Source organism: Scyliorhinus torazame, chromosome 5 (assembly GCF_047496885.1).
Source record: "Scyliorhinus torazame isolate Kashiwa2021f chromosome 5, sScyTor2.1, whole genome shotgun sequence".
In the NCBI taxonomy this organism is placed as follows: domain Eukaryota; kingdom Metazoa; phylum Chordata; class Chondrichthyes; order Carcharhiniformes; family Scyliorhinidae; genus Scyliorhinus; species Scyliorhinus torazame.
This window is the reverse complement of record NC_092711.1, coordinates 150564884-150572971: the sequence shown is the minus strand read 5'-3', so window position 1 is coordinate 150572971 and position 8088 is coordinate 150564884. Positions and strand designations below refer to the sequence as shown.

General features: G+C 46.9%; 1 long non-coding RNA gene across 1 annotated transcript; it reads right to left on the bottom strand.

Annotated features, from left to right (window-relative positions):
* Nucleotides 1-1925: 1925 nt before the first annotated feature.
* LOC140422108 (uncharacterized) lies at nucleotides 1926-7603 on the bottom strand. The gene is made up of 2 exons (XR_011947256.1): nucleotides 7408-7603; nucleotides 1926-3063 (listed from the first exon to the last, which is right to left on the bottom strand). It is a non-coding gene; the product is annotated as an uncharacterized lncRNA (long non-coding RNA).
* Nucleotides 7604-8088: the final 485 nt, after the last annotated feature.

Here is an 8088-nt window from a genome sequence, read left to right as displayed (position 1 = left end):
GGGAGGGGTTGTTTCATTGGATGCATATATTGACAGGTGGGCCGTTGTTTGGGGTGGTGGGTGGATGGGATCGTTGTTATTGTTCAGGGGATTGATTTTGTATTTGTTATCATTTACTGTCTGTGGGTGGGGTGTAAATTTTCAAGGAAAATGTGAAAACGGAGAATAAAAACATTAAAAAAATATAAAATATTAATCTCAGTTCCTCGTGCTCACTACGCCCTTGGTCCTCTTGTGTTTTGGGACAATTTTTGTATCTTCCTCCGTGAAGACAGACACACATTGTTTAGTTTCTCTGTCATTTCCTTATTCCCCATTATAAACTCTCCTGTCTCTGCCTGGAATGGGTCCACATTGGTCTTTGCTAATCTTTTCCTTTTCACATTCCTAGAGGAGCTTTTCCAGTTCTCCCCAGTTTGCTCTCATATTCTATTTTCTCTTTATCAGTTTCTTGGTCCTTTGCTGAATTCTAAAACAAGTTCCCAATCCTCAGGCTCACTAATATATTGTCTCCTCCATTCATCTAATGGAATATTTAACTTTTCTTGTTCACCACGATAGCTTCACTTTTGCTGGTGGATTTTTGTTCCTTAAAGGAATCTATATTTTATGTAAATAAAATGCGAGTGGTTGCCTGTCTATTGTCTGTCGTCATACAAAGAACAACAAAGAACAGAGGACAGTACAGCAGCAGAACAGGCCCTTCGGCCCACCAAGCCTGCTTGGATCATGATGTCTGTCTAAACAAAAACCTTCTGTGCTTCTAGTTTCTGTATCCGTCTATTCCCATCCTATTCATGTATTCGTCAAGGTGCCTCTTAAACGTCACTATCGTACCTGCTTCCACCACCTCCTCCGGCAGCGAGTTCCAGGCACTCACCATCCTCTGTGTAAAAAACGTACCTTGCACATCTCCTCTAAACTTTGCCCCTCGCACCTTAAACCTATATCGCCTGTTTTTTTCAACTTTTCCAACCTAGGAAAAAGCTGCTGACTATCCACTCTGTCTGTGCCACTCATAATTTTGTAAACTTTTATCAGGTCGTCCCTCAACCTCTGTCACTCGAGTGAAAACAATCCGAGTTTATCCAACCTCGCCTCATAGCTAATACCCTCCAGGCCAGGCAACATCCTGGTAAACCTCCTCTGTACTCTCTCCAAAGCCTCCACATCCTTTTGGTAATGTGGTGGCCAGAATTGTCAGCAATATTCCACATGTGGCCTAAGGTTCTGTACAGCTGCAGCATGACTTGTCAATTTTAATACTCAAAGCCCCGACCAATGAAGTCAAGCATGCCGTCTGCCTTCTTAGCTCCTTATCCACCTGCGTTGCCACTTTCAGTGATATGTTTATTGTAATTTCACAATCTACCACAGACAACTTGCTCCTCAGACCATGACAGTTTCCTTCTGCGAGAAACACCCAGATAAATTAGGCAAAAGAACCCTGTAACCACCATAGCCCATCTTAATGGCCACGATGTGGAGATGCCGGCATTGGACTGGGGTGAGCACAGTACGAAGTCTTACAACACCAGGTTAAAGTCCAACAGGTTTGTTTCGATGTCACTAGCTTTCGGAGCGCTGCTCCTTCCTCAGGTGAATGAAGAGGTATGTTCCAGAAACATATATATAGACAGATTCAAAGATGCCAGACAATGCTTGGAATACGAGCATCTTAATGGCAACATGGCTGCTTTGGGAACTAAATATCTTCCAACGTGCAAACACCTTTTCATTCTGTGCTCCTCGTCAAACTTGGAACCAGGTAATCGCACCGAGGCTCAAAAATGGTCAGCCCACCGGAGGCAGAGGTGTTAGACCGGCCAGTCCAGCAGAAAGAAACCCTCCAATCATCACCATTCACCAGATGTCAGAATGAACAAAATGCAGTCCTGGATGTCAGTGAGAGCAGAAACAATAACAACGGAGCCAACATCTGTAATTTATTGTGAAATTGTTGGAGTCACAACAGGTGCGATGAATCACAAAACCCCTCCCCACATTGAGAGCAGATGAATGGCCTCTCCCCAGAATTAACTCTCTACTGTCTCCGTAGTTGGGACGGATCATTGAATGTCTCCCCTGCTCAGGGCAGGTGAATGCCTTCTTCCAGGTGTGAACTCTCTAGGGTTCCTGCAGGGTGTATGGATATCTGAATCCCTTCTCTCACTAAGAGCAGGTTAACGCCTTCTCCCCAGTGTGAACTCGCTGGTGTCTCTGCAGGCTGGATAACTGAGTGAATCCCTTCTCACACTGAGAGCAGGTGAACGGCCTCTCCCCAGTGTGAATTCGCTGGTGTATCAGCAGGCTCGATGAAGTAGTGAATCCCTTCTCACAATGAGAGCAGGTGAACGGCCTCTCCCCAGTGTGAACTCGCTGGTGTTTCTTCAGGCTCGGTGAAGTAGTGAATCCCTTCTCACACTGAAAGCAGGTGAACGGCCTCTCCCCACTGTGAACTCGCTGGTGTATCTTCAGGCTGGATAACTCAGTGAATCCCTTCCCACACTGAGAGCAGGTGAATGGCCTCTCCCCAGTGTGAACTCGCTGGTGTTTCTTCAGGCTTGATAAATGAGTGAATTCCTTCTCACACTGAGAGCAGGCAAATGGCCTCTCCCCAGTGTGAAGGCGCTGATGAGTTTCCAGTGCAGATGGGACTCTGAATCCCTTCCCACAGACTCCACATTTCCACGGTTTCTCCATGTTCTGGGTCTCCTTGTATTTCTCCAGGTCGGACAATCAGTTGAAGCCTCGTCCACACACAGAACACGTGTACGGTCTCTACCCGCTGTCAATGATGTGATGTTTTTTCAGGCTGTGTAACTGGTTAAAGCTCTTTCCACAGTCAGTGATCTGGAACACACTCACTCGGGTGTGTGTGTCTCGGTGCTTTTCTAGTCACACAGATGGTTTAAATGTTTTGATGCCGACAGATCGGGTAAACATGAATTATTCTGGATTCAAAGGCAGATGATATTCAGATGCTAATGAATCAAGTGGCTCTTTCAGATCGAGATGTGACGTTTTGAGATTTCTGTCTGTAATTCCTCCTCTTGTAATAAGCTGTAAAAGGAGTTTACAAAGTCAACTCAGTATCAGATAGAAATTCAGAACAAACAATTCTAGTTTCTGTATCACATTCTTTCCTCTCTCATTCCCCAATACCTCGTCTCCAATACCTCTTCCCCATACTTAGTCTCCAGGGAGGGATGGAGTATTGGAGCATAAGTATAACAACCTTACCTCGGGATTCGCGGCCTAAGGTCTCCAGGGAACGGACTCGGAGGCGCGGAGTATCTGAGCTAACAGTAAAAAAACCTTATCTTGGGGATTCGCATCCGAGTCTCCAGGGAGCGGACTCGGAAGGACGGAGTACCGGAACTGTGAGTATAAAAACCTTACCCCGGAGATTTAGTATCGGAGTTGTGGGTATAAAAACGTTATTCGGGGATTCACAGCCGAGTCTCCAGGGAGCGGACTCGGAGGGGCAGGGTATCGGAGCAGTGACTGTAGGAAGGATGAGCTAGCTGACCACTGCACCCTGGTACAGGAGGCCACTCAAGCGGGGGGAGGAAGTGGTAGTTGTCGGGGATTCTATAATTAGGGGAACTGATAACATCCTTTGGAAGCAGGACCTAGAGTCCCACATGGTATGTTGCCTGCCCGGTGCCAGGGTGAGGGGCATTTCTACCCGGCTTGAAAGGATATTGGAGAGGGAGGGGGAGGATCCAGTTGTTGTGGTCCACATTGGGACAAACAACATCAGTAAGACTAGGAAAGAGGACCTGTTTCGGGAATATCAGAAACTAGGAACAAAATTAAACAACAGGTTCTCAAGGGTTATAATCTCTGGATTATTCCCCGAGCCACGTGCAAATTGGCATCGGGATGAGAAAATTAGGGAAGTAAACACGTTGCTAAAGGAGTGGTGCAGGAAAGAGGGGTTCCATTTCATGGGGCACTGGCATCAGGATTGGGACAGGGGGGATCTGTACCATTGGGACGGTCTCCACCTGAACCACTCTGGGACCAGTGTCCACGTGGAAAGGATAAATAGGGAGGTAGTCGGGAACCGAACGTCAGAAACTACAGCTAATGACAAAACACCAAGAAAGCACAACAGCGCCTATACTTCCTCAGGAAACTAAGGAAATTCGGCATGTCCACATTGACTCTTACCAACTTTTACAGATGCACCATAGAAAGCATCCTATCAGGCTGCATCACAGCCTGGTATGGCAACTGCTCGGCCCAGGACCGCAAGAAACTTCAGAGAGTCGTGAACACCGCCCAGTCCATCACACGAACCTACCTCCCATCCATTGACTCCATCTACACCTCCCACTGCCTGGGGAAAGCGGGCAGTATAATCAAAGATCCCTCCCACCCGGCTTACTCACTCTTCCAACTTCTTCCATCGGGCAGGAGATACAGAAGTCTGAGAACACGCACAAACAGACTCAAAAACAGCTTCTTCCCCACTGTCACCAGACTCCTAAATGACCCTCTTATGGACAGATTTCATTAACACAACACCCTGTATGCTTCATCCGATGCCAGTGCTTTTGTAGTTACATTGTATATGTTGTGTTGCCCTATTATGTATTTTCTTTTATTCCCTTTTCTTCTCATGTACTTAATGATCTGTTGAGCTGCTCGCAGAAAAATACTTTTCACTGTACCTCGGTACACGTGACAATAAACAAATCCAGAAGTATACTGGTTAAAGCAAAAGTGAAAAGTAACAAACAAGCAAATAACAAAGAAGCAGTGTTGAGGGAGCGGTCAGGGGGAACAACCCGATTAAGAGTTCCATAGACAAATGCACGGAGTGTAAGGAATAAACTAGACGATCTGCAGGCGCAAATGCAAGTTGAAGATTATGATGTTGTCGCTATTACAGAGACTTGGCTGCAGGATGGTCAGGACTGGGAACTAAATATACCAGTTATAAAGTTCACAGAGAATATGGCAGAGGGGGTGGAGTAGCCTTTCTGATTACGTGGGGGTATAGGTTTAGAGGAGATGTACGAAGCAAGTTTTTTACAGAGGTCAGTGGGTGCCTGGAACTCGCTGCCGGAGGAGGTGGTGGAAGCAGGGACGATAGCGACATTTAAGGGGCATCTTGACAAATACATGAATATGATGGGAATAGAGGGATACGGACTCCGGAAGTGTAGAAGATTGTAGTTTAGACGGGCAGCATGGTCGGCACAGGCTTGGAGGGCCGAAGGGCCTGTTCCTGTGCTGTACTTTTCTTTGTTCTTTGATCAAAAATACTATCACCTCAATGGTGAGGGAGGAAACAATGAGGGGAAAGCATCCAGTGGAAACCATAGGAATGGAACTGAGGAAGAAAACAATCTAAAACTGTAATGGGTGTTGAGTATCGACCCCCCTGGTGGCAGTTCTGAGGCGCTAGATTGTATAAAGGCAGAAATTAGGCGAGTGTGTAGCAAAGGCAGAGGAGTAATAATGAGGGATTATAACACACAGATTGGGAGAGACAGACAAGCACCTGTCAGAAAGGGAGTAAATTTCTGGAATGTGTCCGGGATAGTTTCTGGGTCCTCGGCGCCGGGAGATGGCAGTGCTAACCACTGCACCACCCTGCTTCCCCCTCGTCTGCCCATCTAGCCAGCCCATCTATATTGTCCTGCAATCTGAGGCCTTGTTCCTCACCATTTACCACACCACCAATTTTTGTGTCAGCTGTGAACTTCCAAATCATACCTCCTACATTCACATCCAGATCATTAATGTGTACTACAAACAACAAGTGACCCAGCACTGATCCCTGCAGAACACCGCTGGACACAGACTTCCAGGCACAAAAGCAACCTTCAAACATCACTCTCTGCCTCCGACCACTAAGCCAGTTTTGGTTCCAGTTTGCCAAATTGCCCTGAATCCCCTGGGCTCTTACCTTCTGCATCAGCCTCCCATGTGAGAGTTTGTCAAAAGCCTTACTAAAGTCTATGTCGACTATATCAACCGCACTACCTACATCTACAACCTAGTCACTTCTTCAAAAAATTCAATCAAATTTGTAAGGCATGCTCTCCCTTTTTAATCCTTGCCTCTCCAAGTGGAGATTAATTCTGTCCCTCAGAATGTTTTCCAGTAGTTTCCCTGGCAGTGAAGTTAGACTCACTGGCCTGTAATTTCCTGGTTTGTCCCTACTTGCCTTCTTGAATAATAGCACCACATTAGCTGTCTCCCAGTCCTCAGGCCACCTCTCCTGTGGCCACAGAAGATTTGAAAATTGTCAGAGCCTCTGCAATCTTCTTCCTTGCCTCCCACAGCAGCCTGGAACACATCTCATCTGGCCCTGGGGATTTATTCACTTTCAGACCTGGTGAAACTGTTCATACCTTCTCCCTCTCAATGTTAAGTTGTTCAAGCAAATCACAATATGCCTCCGTGATTTCTATAACTACATCATCCTTCTCCACAGTGAACACAGATGCAAAGTACTCAGTTAAAACTTCACCTGTATCTTCCAGTTCCATGCACACATTGCCACATTGGTCCGTAGTCTTACCCTGGTCAACCACCTGCTCCAAATATACTTATAAAACATTGTTAAATTTTCCTTTATTTTACCCGACAGTGCTTTTCCATGCTCCCTCTTTGCTCTCCTAATTCCTTTCTTAAGCAATCCTTTACACTTTCTATGTTCCTCTAGGACTTCCACTTTGCGCCCTCGGTATCTGTGTTAAGACACTTTAATTCCTTATCCAACCCTGGATATCCCTTGACAGCCAGGGTTCCCTGGACTTATTGCTCCCACCTTTCACTATCATGGGAACATAGAATCATAGAATTTAAAGTGCAGGAGGAGGCCATTTGACCCATCGAGTCTGCACCGGCCCTTGGACACGTCTGCCCTATCCCTGTAACCCTACCTAACCTTTTTGGACACTAAGGGCAATTTAGCATCGCCAATCCACCCAACCTGCACATCTTTGGACTGTGGGAGGAAACCCACGCAGACACAGGGAGAACGTGCAGACTCCGCACAGACAGTGACCCAAGCCGGGAATCGAACCTGGGACCTTGGAGCTGTGAAGCAACAGTGCTACCGTGCCGCCATGTGCGCTCTCTATGAATCCCACTGCTCAGAAGTAGATTTTTCTACAAGTGGCTGCTCCCAGTTGATTTTGTACAGATCCTGTCTTATGTTTTAAAAATTTGCCCTCCCCATTCTATAACGTATGAGACCCAACCTCAAATTCAGATGTTTCAATTTTATTGGCTTGATCCTCCTGGGCTTTCCATGAGCGAATTCAATTTATCCATTTCAAGTTGACTATGTTGTTAGTCAGTTCCCCAATACTTTGGGGTGTGTGAGCTGCATTGTTATCCTCCTGTTTTTATAGAATCTAACCCTCTTTCCCCACTCACTGTGTGAACATGTTGACTGGTTGTTGAATTGCTGACATTTGATCTGGAGGCTGTGCTCCCTCAGATATCCTGTTCTGAATGAATTCCCAATGTCTGGTTGTATTTCTGCGGCAATATCTCTTGTTCTCTGGGCCCATTTCCCGCCAGTTTTTCTGCTGCTTTCATTGTTTGAAAAATGGTGAAAAGAAAAGTATAAAAATATTTACATTTGCGGGTGTCTGGCGGGAGGTGCGCGGCTTCCCTTCCGACAGGGAGTCAGGGAGCCGCTTCAGCTCTTTCCGCGCAGCCTGGTCAAGCTGCCGAGAGCCTCGGGACTCACTGCTCGGTGTCGCCGGTCGGTGCTGCGGGTCTGACGGGAGGACAACCCAGTCAGTGACCTTCCCCTCCTCCGGCCCGGGGCTGCGCATGTGCGGCGGAGAACCCACCCCCTGACCGTCCGGCTGACGTATTAACCAATTAAAAGAATTGGAGGACCGGGAGGACTTTGGGCTACCAGCCAATCAGCGGGCGGGCTTTGTGTAAATGATGATTGAGCTTCACACCGACTGCAACCTCGTCCTGTCTCCAACCTCTGGGAGTAAAACACTTTCTTTTCTCATTCTCACCTTCAATTGGTCACTTGCAGCAACTGAAGGGAAAGGAAGTGAATCCAGGGACTTTCCAGACTCTGCAAAGGTTGGC